The sequence below is a fragment of the Peromyscus leucopus genome, chromosome 2, assembly GCF_004664715.2.
Source record: "Peromyscus leucopus breed LL Stock chromosome 2, UCI_PerLeu_2.1, whole genome shotgun sequence".
Taxonomy (NCBI): Eukaryota; Metazoa; Chordata; class Mammalia; order Rodentia; family Cricetidae; genus Peromyscus; species Peromyscus leucopus.
In genome coordinates, this window is record NC_051064.1 from 12,723,564 (window position 1) to 12,737,300 (window position 13,737).

Below are 13,737 nucleotides of genomic sequence, written 5' to 3' on the forward strand. Positions count from 1 at the left end.
TCATATCTAAAGTTTGAATATCAACAGAGATCAAATCAGTATAGCTTCAAATTGCTGGGCATGTTGAGTTCTGTTCTGGGGGTGCTGAGGCAGAAATGTTTTGTCTCCTAATGTTCAGAAGCTACCTTTGCTTCTTTGCTCATTCCCTCACCCTTTTTCCCCTTCATAACCAACAAGTACTTAACTCTCTGAACTACTCTTCTGCTCTCTTCTTATCCCCCTTTGAGGACAAGGATCAGTTTGTGCCCATCAGGGATAATTATTGAAGTTTTAGAACTTTGGGTTAGAAAAACATTGAGTGTTCTAAGATTACTGGTCTTTTGTGGGGGAATAATGAAGACAAGAACATCGAGAGAAATGCAGATCATTGGATGACTGACTCATGAAGTTTCAGAAGGAAGAAAAGAATCAATCAGGACTATTTATGTGATATAGTTGACTACATCACAGTTTCTGGTCAGCAGTGGCTAAAGACTTGGCTGTGATTAGTAAGAGAACAGCATCATTGAGGCAAAACCTTCTGGGTGACTACTTCCTTAGGGTCAGCATGCAGAAGCTGTGCTACACGGTGATCCAAGCCTTCATCTCTAGCTAATAGTCTAACTTCATAGTATGTTAGAGTCGTGCACGTACTGCTGAATCATTTATGCAATCAGGGAACTTGCTAGATTGAAGGGATAATGAAGAACAGCTGAGGTTTGGCACTGAGAGAGGCCAGGAAAGATCTTTGTGCAAGTACAGCATCAGCTACAGTGGAGTTCCCAATATATTTTGTGTGCCAAGACCAGGCAATGATCAACAAGGACAGAAGCATGTGTGTAGTGGACCTACCTAATGTCTATAAGAGAAGCTGTGTGTTACAGATGACAGGACTATAAAAGCAGGTCTAACCACACAATTAGTAGTTCAGTAGATCAGAAGTAATTCACCAACATTAGACACTGAGTTATTTATATACTATTGGAGTTAGATATTTTAGAGAGACTCAACTTTTAAAGTGTTTGAATTTTTACAAGTGTTGGAATTTTAATGTCTTTATTGTGATATTAATGTGAGCTCTTGGGGATAAATAATGTAGGCTACCTACTAGTTTATTAGTAATGTACTTATTGTGTCAAGTTGACAAGAAGCTGGTTGTGGGGTTATGGTTTTTGCCAGTTTGACCATCTACTGCTGCAAGGGCAACCTCTCAGGTGCTACATTCCTGAAAAACATGACTCTCCCACCTATAGCAGCCAACGGTTTTCAATAGCTCCTCTACTAGGGCTGTGACATCATAGGCTACTCTTTCATTCATACTGAAAATTTACTGGCTTGATCTTGTACAGGTCTTGTGTATGCAGTCACAGATTCTATGAGTTTATGTGTACAAGGCCCACTCACATGTAGCAAGTACAGTTTCACTGCAGATATCCACTACTACTGGTTCTTAGGGTTTTTCTGCATTCTCTTTCACCATTGTGCCTGAGCATGGGGACCTGGAAAGCTGTGAAAACAAAAGATGCCCTATTTAGAGTTGGGCACTCTACAGTCTCATTTTCTACACCTTTGTATTGACTATTATTCACTTCAGAAGAAAGTTTCTCTGATAAAAGTTAAAAGATACACTAATGTATAGTTGTAAAGGTAAGAACTTACAGGCTAGTTTAATACATTGTCCATTTAGCTTAATAATGGGGAGGGTCCCTACAGATGTCATACAGGGAAGTGAACTACATGAAGAGATAAGATTGAAAACCTGACTGTTTGGGAGGCCCCCAGGCAGTGGAGCCAGGACCTGTCCTTGGTGCATGGGCTGGCTTTTTGGAGCCTGGGGGCCTCTGCTGGGGCACTTTGCTCAGCCTTGGTGTAGGGAGGAGGGGAATGGACCTGCATCATCTGAGTCTACCAGGCTGGGCTGACTCCCCAGGGGAGACCTTGCCTTGCAGGAGGTGGGAATGGGGGGTGGATTGGGGAGGAGGATATGTAAAGATTGAAAACCTGGTGCCCATTGACTTCATCAACCTGGATCAGACTTCAGGGAGTCTAATGCCAGGAGGTTCATTGTTAGCATATTTAAAACATTGCACAAGTTGGGAAAAGGTTTCCAGGCAACAATCTGTCCTATCAGTTCAATTCCAGGTGTACAATAAAGCTTAAGGTATGGCTACATAGAGACTCTTTTACAAAGTACATGTGACTGTGAGGGTGGGTTCTGCAGCTAAATGATCTAGAATCTAGTGTGGTCTCCGACCTATAGCACAGAGATCAGCAGCTAAGAATGGATAATGGTCTATGGAGGGAAGAGTCTGGGATAACCATTCTGGGAAATTTGGGTGAGGTCTGTCCCAACAGATAGCAAACAGGTCACAAAGTCATTAACAACCTCCACTCTCAGCTTTATGGATGGAATGCACATATTTGATTTGTATCTTTTCCATTCAGAAGACACTTTTGTTTGGTTAACATTCTTGGTTCTCTTAGTGCTTCTCTATCAGTATAAGCTTATCTATGCCCTCAACAATAATAGTCGTAGGTTCTTCCTAAAGCCATATTATGTAGCTAACCACAAGGGTTTGGCCCAGTTAATAGTACTTGGCATGAGTTTTGTCTTATGTAATGAACATTAAGTTCAATCAGAATGTGGTTATTCATTTCTATGACATTCTTGTCACTACACCACCATTGATCAATCATATCTTGCCAGGACATACATTGTTTTCACTTGGAAAGTTCAATGCTAGGTAAGAAAATTGGTTAGCTTTACTATGGGATGTATATCATGAAGGAAAAAAAGGGGGAAATTTTTCACAGCAAATAAGTTGAACATTTTCATAGTTCTTTTTCACACAAAACAGTTCTTTTTAATATTTAAAGGAACTATTTACAGCTTACCTGAAAATAGTCTATTTGATTTAAGCATCCCCATTGAGTTCTATGGTGTTATTTGCAGAGCCTATCAATTTGAGCTCTGTGGAAGACTGTGCAAAATTGTAGTTTATCCCTTCATGTTAATAATATCTTTATTAAACTGTTTGAAATCTGAATAGCAAGTACTAGTAATTTTTGCACAGCTTACAGCCAGTTTTGAGGCAAAATATTTACCCATTATACTAGAAAATAAATCTTATTAAGTAAGTGTATATGTCAGTGAGATAAAGTGATTGTTCTTTAGAGACTCTATTAGTTCTTCCTCTTACTTCTATGACATTTACTCACAGAATGAGTTTCCAAATGTCTTTTGGGTGGCATTTCAGTTCTAAAGATCTTTAAAAATAGGCCATCCATAAGGTACAAATGCAGAGATTATTAGAAGGCTGGCTAAAACAAGCAAATATAACTTTTCTCAGCTGTTTGCAATATTTTTTGGAAAATGTCAATTATTTTAATTAGTTTTGGGCTTGTGGACCATCCATGTTTGACTTTTGTTGTTTGTTGTTTTGCTCTAGTCACAATAATCCAAGGAACCTGTAGCATTAGCACGTTAGTGTTTCAATAAAACTTGATTCACATACATAGATGTTTGCTTAAAATGGCTTGTGGTCCATAATTATCTGTAGGTGAAGTTTTCTCCAGTCCTGCTTGGGCCCACAGCCACTCAGACCCAAGTAAACACAGAGAGACTTATATTACTTATAAACTGTATGGCCATGGCAGGCTTCTTGCTGTCTAGTTCTTGTATCTTACATTAACCCACTTCTATTAATCTATACTTTGCCACGTGTCTCGTGGCTTACTGGTATGTTTACATCTTACTTCTCATGGCGGCAGCAGCTGGCAACATCTCCTGACTCAGCCTACTACTTCCCAGAATTCTTTTCTCCCCTTATCCCACCTATACTTCACTTCCTGCCTATTAACTGAACAATCAGCATTTTATTTATCAATCAACCAGAGCAACACATTCACAACATACCGAAAGACATCCCCAGCAACTATCCAGCCTGTTTTGCTACTTCATTCTTGGAATACCAAATTCTCCTTATTATGTGTCATCTAAAATATAAGGAAAACTATGTAATATCAACAGACATGATATATAATTCTGTAGTAATAGCTGTAACAATTTAGGAAGGAGGAGGGAGAAAAAAAGGTACAAACACATAAATTAATCTCACGTTTATCCAAGTATCAGGACTATGATTGTTAGAAATACACTGGAAACAAATCTGAGTAAAGTAAGTATTTTCCCAATATTCATATTAACTTCCTTCTTCATTCACTTATTCAGCAAATATATTCAGTGAAATATTATTGAGCATTCATTGTTTATGAACATTGTACTAGATCTGAGGACAGAAGTATGTAGACATTTTGGTACAAGGCAAGAAAGAATATGATGATATGGAGGTCTTGAGAAAATATCTAGATATTTATGTATTATCTAAGAGAAGTTTCCTGAAGGTCAAATGTTGACCACGTCACATACAGTAAACTAGATCTTCATATGTAGTGACAATTTTTTTTTTACTAAAGGAATATTTGTATCATAGGGGAAATTGCTATGAAATAAATAATGTAAGTTTTGATATTATAATAAAAAATGATAAATCAAATAAAAATCCATTTGTACAGCTCAGGAAAGAGTTAGCTATTTGAAATAAGTTATTTCTCTTTCAGGGGTGCACATACAACAAAAAGCATAGAGGACTGGTTGACTCCTAAGCATTAGCCCAATTCTCAGTAATATAGGATCAGCTTTTTTACCATGTAAATAAATGTAAATACCCCCCCCCCAAAAAAAAAAAACCCTTTTAATAGCTTAACAGTTTTGTGGCACTTACAGCATTATTATTTTATCTGTATTTAGCAGGGTATTTTAGTTGTGTGTGTGTGTGTGTGTGTGTGTGTGTGTGTGTGTGTGTGTGTGTGTGTGTGTGGTCGTTCAGTTACTCTTGTGTGTATGGAAGCCAGGAAGCCATGTCTGGGATCTTTCCTCAGTCATTTTCCACCTTGTTTTTGAGATGGATCTGTCACTAAGCTTGGAGTTGTCTAGTCTGGGTAGATTGGCTGGGGAGAAGCCCCAGGCATAATGAAGCCCCAGGGATAATGTCTGTTCTGTCCCTGTTACTCTTCCATAGATATCTTTAATAACATATGAGGTAACTATAAAACTATTTACTGAATAAATAAGCCAGGAGCCAGGAAATGAGAGATTAAATATTCTAATAACCAACAAAATTACAGAGGGCAAAATACATACAGGAAGAGATGATAGTTATATAGATAGATGCAGTGATGTGGAGAGCCCAGTTAAAAGAAACCTCTCCACCAAAGTATACCCCCCAACCATCTGAATAAATGAAATTAATTAAGAATATTAGAGACTTGAGTTTCCTTAGCAATATCCTGTTAAAATGTGATAATGAACTAACACACAGAGAGGCCATGTTAAGAATCTGACTCTATAGCACTGTTAGATAGAATCAGCCCATCTCTGACTCTGTCAAGGAAGGAATGTTTCCTGATTCCCCTATTTGCAATTAATTCTTTGGGTCTGTTAAATAAGGTGTGACTGGGTGTGTGAGTAAGGGAGGCATGAAGAGAGGACAGGAAGGGTGAAAAAGTGTACTATCTATTGTTAGTGTTTAGAGCTTAGATCATAGGAATACTGTGTGGTTCACAGCAAACAACAAAAACAAAAACAAAAATCAAACATGGATGGTCTACAAAACCAAAACTACTTAAAATAAATGGAGTTTAATAAAAGCTGAGTAAAATTATATATTGTTTTAACTGCCATCCAATAATCTCTGTACTCATACCTTATAAATGGCTTATTTTCTGAAGAGCTTTAGACTTGGATGGTCACTCAAAAGACACTTTTGTGAGTAGATGTCATATAAGCAAGAAGAAAGATTAATAGAGTCACTAAAATATAATCACTTTATCTCACTAAATGCCATCTTCAACTTAACTCTCATGAAGCTTTGGTTTTTCCCATCTCTCAGATGGGCATATTAATGTGCCTTCCATGAAAGCCATTAGGAATATTTATTATAGCAACATATGTAAAGAGCACCTAGAACTGTTATGGTCATGTTGCAGGTGCATTCGAGTATTAACTGCCCATTCCTCACTCTTGCTGTAAACCTTAGGTCAAGAGTCCTCTTTCCTTTTTGGAACCAAAACACTTTAGAATTTTATGATTTTATGAAATAATAGGAGGCTGTGATCCAAAATTTAGAAAATACTATAGAACATTTGCACAGATACTGTTACTTAATTAAACCATTTGCATTTCTATGGTCAATATTAAAAAGAATTTGCATGGAAAGAAAAATAGATTTAAAAATCATAATTAAGGCTTTTCTTACTACAACTTACATGCCTATGTTCTAAAACTCTGTGATTTGATGGTCATAAAATACATACAGCAAACTTTTTAAAATTTAATTCAATTTTACATATCAGCCACGGATTCCCTTGTTCTCCCTCTCCCTCCCACCTTCTCCTCATCCCACCCCCTATTCCCATCTCCTCCATGGCAAAGACTCCCCTGAGGATTGAGTTCATCTTGGTAGATTCAATCCAGGCAGGTCCAGTCCCCTCCTCCCAGGCTGAGCCAAGTGTCCCTGTATAAGCCCCAGGTTCCAAACAGCCAGCTCATACACTGAGGACAGTTCCCAGTCCCACTGCCTGGATGCCTCCCAAACAGATCAAGCTAATCAACTGTCCCACTTATCCAGAGGCCTTGATCCAGTTGGGGGCTCCTCAGCCATTGGTTCATAGTTCATGTGTTTCCATTCGTTTGGCTATTTGCCCCTGTGCTTTTTCCAACCTTGGTCTCAACAATTCTCGCTCATACAAACCCTCCTCTTTCTCACCAATTGGACTCCTGGAGCTCCACCTAGAGCCTGGCTGTGGATCTCTGCATCCGATTCCCTCAATCATTGGATGAGGTTTCTAGCACAACAATGACAATTAGGGTGTTTGGCCATCCTATCACCAGAGTAGGTCATTTCGGGCTGTCTCTCGACCATTGCCAGTAGTGTATTGTGGAGATATCCTTTTGGATTTCTTTAACATATACACAAAAGTAAAAATAAATTCTCTTCAAGCAATCATGTCTCTATCTTAGTCTATGGGGCCAGAATGGCCACCAGATGGCACTCAGATTTCAAATGACAATTCAAATTAGACTGTGAACTACTCCTGTTTATTGTAATATTGTAAAACTTTGTAATACTGCATGATTTCTTTCTTATCAATTTCATTTGTCTAAATACTTAAAAGTTCAAAAGACAAAATTAAATTTTCCATGTACAATACACTTAACAGTCACCAACTCAATTACAGGTTTAATAATACATACATATTTGTTACATACACTGTGATAAAAATAACAATTATTTTATTCCTATTCTGTAGCCAGATGCTTTATAGAAACAGACTTCAGGGTAAAACAAAAGTATATATCATAGTATCAGTCTTTTTATACCAAAGCCATGGTAAACATCAACTAAAAAATACATTTTGAAAAGACACCTTTAGACTGTACTCACGATCTTTCCTCCACACAAACAGGTTTTTAATACCAATCAGATTTTTGAAGTATCAGGCAATATTTACTATGATTTCCTAAATTATTTTTGCCCCTCTAAAATGTTCTTCTTCATAATGTGTAATATGAGAGAAACATGGAGCAATGAAAGAAAGAAATGGGGAAATCATGAAGCAAATGCACAGGCTTTAACATTTCAAGATGATGAGACTTTAGAAAAAGAATCTCCAAATTGTTGAAAATACAGAAACAGTGAACATTTTAAGTATAGACTTTAAAATGTTAGTGCAATGTAAGTAAACACTCCTTATGAAGTACAGTTTTACTTTATTATTTTTAAACTAATTTTTTCCTCTGACTGTCTTTATCTATTCTTCTTTTCTTTCTTCAGGACCTAAGCATATTTTCAAGCATACTGTACATGTTAAGAAGTTTTCTCTGTCTATACATGACTTTTTGTGCAGTCCTCTGACCATGAGACCTAAGCCTAAAAGGGCCAGGCTACCTGCTGCAACCCAGAAAGAAAAGGTGGTTCAGAGTATTTACAAGCTTGCCAGAGAAACTGTGGCATCTGCATACCATAGCTGCAGGAATTTTTTCCTTTTGCCCTTCTGTGATATCCCAGCCTCTCACCAGCTGCCAGCCATGGGTAGCCACCCCAGCTCTGGGCTCTCACTGCATCCTTGCTGTGACAGGCATTTCTCCTGATGAACAACTCACCACTTGTTCATGTGACTCGGCAGCATAGCAAGGCTCAAGGGGGACCACAGTTGGTGAGAAGCTGTGTCAGGCTCTTTGTCCATAACTTTTCCGGGATTTCTCAGCCCTATGCTTGGATATACAGCCCTCACATTGGATCAAATGTAGTCTGTCTTTCTTTGGATTGCCAGCTCCCAAATAATGACATGAGGACTTCTTATTAACTAGGAAACCTTGCCCTTAGCTTAGGCTTGTTCCTAACTAGCTCTTAAGACTTAAATTTGCCCATTCATATCAATCTACATTCTGCCATGTGGCTCATTACCTCCCCTCCATATTTTACATCTTCCTTGCTCCATGTCTCACTGGTGAATCTGAGCCTCTTTAATTCCTTCCCAGAGTTCCTACCTCTGCCCAGAAGTCCTGCCTATCTTGCCTGCCTAGCTATTGGCCATTCAACTCTTTATTAAATCAATCAGAAGTCACCTTAGCAGAGAAACATCTTCACAGTGTACAAAAAGATTATTCTACAACAGGAAAGAGATGAAATTAGTGTAGTCTCAAAAATTAAAAAAATCTTAAAATATTCAGATAATAATGAACTAAAATAAGATTCTGTCATATTTAATCATTAATTTATAAATACTTAACCATATTCACTATGTACAAATCATCTATCTATATTCTGTTTTGTCATAATCATTCCTCCATAAGATGTTATTCTCTGCCATCATATAAGTGAAATATAAATTCCCACTGATTTACCTTTGATAATCTCCTCTTAATTTCCTTTCCCCAAAATGTCCAACAGTTCCCTATTATCTGCACCTATAATACATCAAACCCACTTTGTTAAATTACAGGTAAGTTTTTGTTGGTCTTTTGTCTGGCATGCATTGAAAATATATAGTTATCATGTGACTTATTGTTAGCCATTTTTTGATTACCACATTTTCATTTATAGAGATATGTCTATAGAATTTGAGAGATAATTTTTGGAAGAAAAAAGTACAAGTAGAGACATAAGTATCTCTACCTAGATTTTCATACATTTGAGGCATAGAACTATATGCTTATTAGAAAATATATACCAGAAGCAAATATCATCTGTCATTTACCCTAAACACATTTAAAACTACAGATTGTCATTAAAAGGAATATGCATTTCAAGCTTCTTTGCAACAACTAGATGATACATTAAAAACAACAAGGTGTATGTGGCTATTTTATTAATTTTCTATTATTATCCTGACAGAATTTCACAAGAAGTAGTTCTCTCCTAACATTAGGTTTCTAGAACTCCCACAAAGTACTTCCTACTCATTTTTAAGCAACAAATTTCTAGATATCAGAGGATGCACTCCTTTCATAAATATACACATGAAACTTAATTCCCAAACTTCATAAACTCAGGGTAAGAAACTCTGAAGCGAATCTTAATTTTAATTCCTAATCTTGGTAACTTTCATTACCATCATCCAATTGATCATAGTACAGAAATTATTGGACAAACAAATTTATAGTTTTTGTTACCACTTGGGAACCAAATAACTTGCTAAATACTTACATGTACATTCAGAAAATTTTGTTGTCTTGAATTATAACAAAATCACCTTTGTGACAAAGATATCAAGGATATAATTTAAAAATGATCATTAAGTACCAAAGATCAAGAAGACACTGATATTAAAAAGATAAAAATCATTTCCTAATATAATCCCACCTAACAGCTTAAAAGGAAACTCACAGGGAATCTCTTCTAAGTGATGTCTAGACATAAGTTTTTCTTGCCGGTGCTTTGTTGGTGGGCACCGATAATTAACTGAAGATGGTTGTTTGATACATAACATTATACAATAGCTCTTTAAATCATTTGCACGATTTTACTTGCTTCTTTAAGTTGTTTGCTTGCTTGCATTATGGAGACAAAAATATGATTCTATTTTATGGTTAAATACAAGCTCTGAGAAGAAATTTACCCATTAACAAGAACTAAAATAGATAAAGTAGAGAATAAATACTAACCTACCCAGTCACCCCATCTTGCAAGAATGCAGAACTCTAACTCTTTTGTTGCTGCAGATCTGGCAGCCATGTAATTCTCCTAATCAAGGAAATATTCAAAGCAGTCAATACAATGAACATGTTCTTTTCTGGTAGTATTATGCACAGCAGGCACAGAGAATACTGTGTGGAGCCATTAAGCTTAAATTAAAATTACACCTCAGAGTCAAATTCTGCACTAATGTACATTACACTCCTCTAGGGTGGTTTAGCTTCCTTTCTACATTGCATTAAGCATGCACTTGACATCGTTTGGAAATCTACTGAGGAAGAAAAACATCGCCATTTTTGTTCTACTTTGTACTGGATAGCTTTGATGTATGAGCACTTGGGGAAGGCACACCATGGGTTACTACCGCATCCTAATACCGGGGCTCTAAAAGGCAGGGTAAATGCTCAGTACCTTGTCACCAGTCTTTTCTTTAAAAGGAAAATTACCACTTACATTACTTATTACGACTTTCATTCTATACTTGTGTTAATGGTACATATTGTAAAAAGTTTATACCCATGATGCCTAATTGTAATGAAAGCAATATTGTTAAAAATGTACAGAATTCTTTGTAAGTATTGGCACTAACTTTTCTAAATAAATCTTTATTTTTTTCTCTCTCTGTGTGTTTCAATCTGGATGTCTCCAGGCACAGTTCATTTTAAGCCACATTTTATAATTCAGTATAAGAAAGTGAGAACACACTCAAATGTGCCTGTCATGTGTGCATAATCTCTGGATAAATAGAATAAATAACAAAATGACAAATATTGTGTTATATTCAAATCTTATAGTTACTTAAACACTTCTTTCTTGTGGTTTTTTCCCCTCTATTGATGAGTATGACATGAGGAAATTAGGCAATGCATGCAACTTAACCTGATTTTGTTTTGTTGTTAAATGACTAATGGGTAGATAAATTTTCTATTTTTATATTCCCTGCTCCCCTGGACTAAATTAATCTAAACAATAAATAATTTTAGATTGAACTAATTTATATTAAATATATATTTTTCTGATTTTATTTGTTTCTTAAAGTATAAATCATAACTCCAATTACTTTAAATTGTACTTTTTCCAATAGAAGTGGAATTATGATCATCTCTAAAATTTTCTTATTTTTACTCTCACTAGTTAAATATTATAAGTTTGGTTCTTTGTTGAAAAAACTGAATAGCAGAAATAATTATAATCAGAGTCCTCCTTTTTAAATAAGAAATTCAGATCCCTACCTGTAAAATGAGTATTTAACATATATCATTTTATATATAATGTAACAATTATTTTTTAAGATAATTTTAACAAGCAAGTATCCTACTTAATATTCCATGATGCTTACAGAATTAACATTTCAATAATGTTTAGGTCAGCAGACACAGTAATAGGTTTCATTATGAAATTTTCATACATATTGGACATCATACTTTGTTCCAATTTGCACCACACTCTCTCCACCCTCCTTTAACTTCCTTATCCTTGCTTGTTGATTCATTTTTTTTCCTCCAAATAGTCCTGCCTCTTGCTTCCAAGTCACTTTTATCAATTAGTCTTGATTTTTTCCTCTCTTCCATGCTGTTGGATGTTCTGTATGTTAAATGTGTTGCTCTGATTGGTTAATAAATAAAACACTGATTGGCCATTATCCAGGCAGGAAGTATAGGTGGGACAAGGAGAGAGGAGAATTCTGGGAAGTGGAAGGCTAAGGCAGAGAGCCCTGCCAGCCGCTGCCATGACAAGCCAGATGTAAGGTACCAGTAAGCCATGAGTCACGTGGCAACTTATAGACTAATAGATATGGGTTAATTTAAAATATAAGAACTAGATAAAACAAGAAACCTGCAGTGACTATACAGTTTGTAATCAATATAAGTCTCTGTGTGTTTACTCTCAGAGGCAGAACCAGAAAAACTCCGGCTACACTTCTTCACTTTAATATCTTTTCCCTTTCATAGTCCCTTTCTAGAATCATGAACTACAGACACATGTGTAAAACACACACACACACACACACACACACACACACACACACACACACACACACACACACACACACACACACACACACACACACACACGGAATTAAATCCAGATTCCATGAGGGAAAGCATGCAGTATGTGTTGTTTTTAAACTGTCTTATTTTGACTAACTTAATCATTTGTGATTCCATCTATTTTCTTACAAATGCTATTTCATTTTTTCTTTCTGCCTGAATAAAATCCCTCTGTGTATGTATGCCATATTTTCTTTATCTATCTGGTGATGGACAACTAGGAGGCTCAGTCTTCTACTTGTTGTGAATACTGTAGCTGTGAATATAGACATTTACTGTGTTGTGCTTATTTAGAGTGATTAAAGTATAAACAGCCAAAGTAATCCTAAGGGAAAGAACAATTCTAGAGGCATCATATAACCCACAATGGATTACAGTATGAAATCATAGTTACAAAATCTAGGAAGCAAGTGAATTTTTTATTCACACTGATTAATGGAACAATCCATTAATTAAAAGAGTATTTCAATTCTAAACATCTACACACAGAAAACAAGTATACCCATTTCACAAAATCAACACCACTATGGATCAGCTACAATGCAATATAAGGGATTGACTTTAAAATACCACTCTCATTAATAAACAGGTCACCCAAGCAAAAAGAGAAATATCTGAGTTACATAATATCATAGATTAGCAAGATTTTACACCTATCTACAGAATATTAAATCAAGGCATTGCAAAGAATGTTTTAAGCAGCTTATAGAAATTTCTCTATGTCATATAATAGGACACAAAGTAAGTTTTTGCAACTATATATAAAAAAGAAATAATTTCCAGTATTCCATCTGATCATAATGAAGTAAGTTGAGAATTAAAATGAATAAAAAGTATAAAACATATATAAATTTGGGAGACTGAACAACACTCAATTAAATGATAAATTACTCAGCAAACAAATAAACAGAAAAATTCCTAGAATTGAATGAAAATATAACCATAACTGAACACATAGTATACAATGAAAGTAGTCCAGAAGAACACATATTACTACAAGTGCCTATATTAAAATTTATAGAGAACTCAAATGAGTAAGTTATTGACACACCTTATGACTTTGGAAAAATGAAAATTGCCAAGTCTATGAGTGACACCATTACTTGGGATGGAGGTCTGGAGTTCATACATGGAAGAAAGTGGACTGAGAATATTCATCACTCTTTGCTCCATGATTGCAGATGTGATGTGTGGTTGCTTCAAGCTACTGCTGCCTTGACTTCTCCACACTGATGATTGCACCCCTAAAGTATGAGGCAGAATATATCCATTCTGCCTTAGGTTGCTTTTATCAGACTATTTTAGCACAGTAGCATAAAAACACCTGTCAAAGTTCTAAAAGTTGATATAAATAATTTAAAGGATTTAAAAGTCAATGAAAACAAGTCATAATAAAAAAAATATCAATTTAAAGTAATTCCAGTATAAATGCAGTCACTGTCAAATTG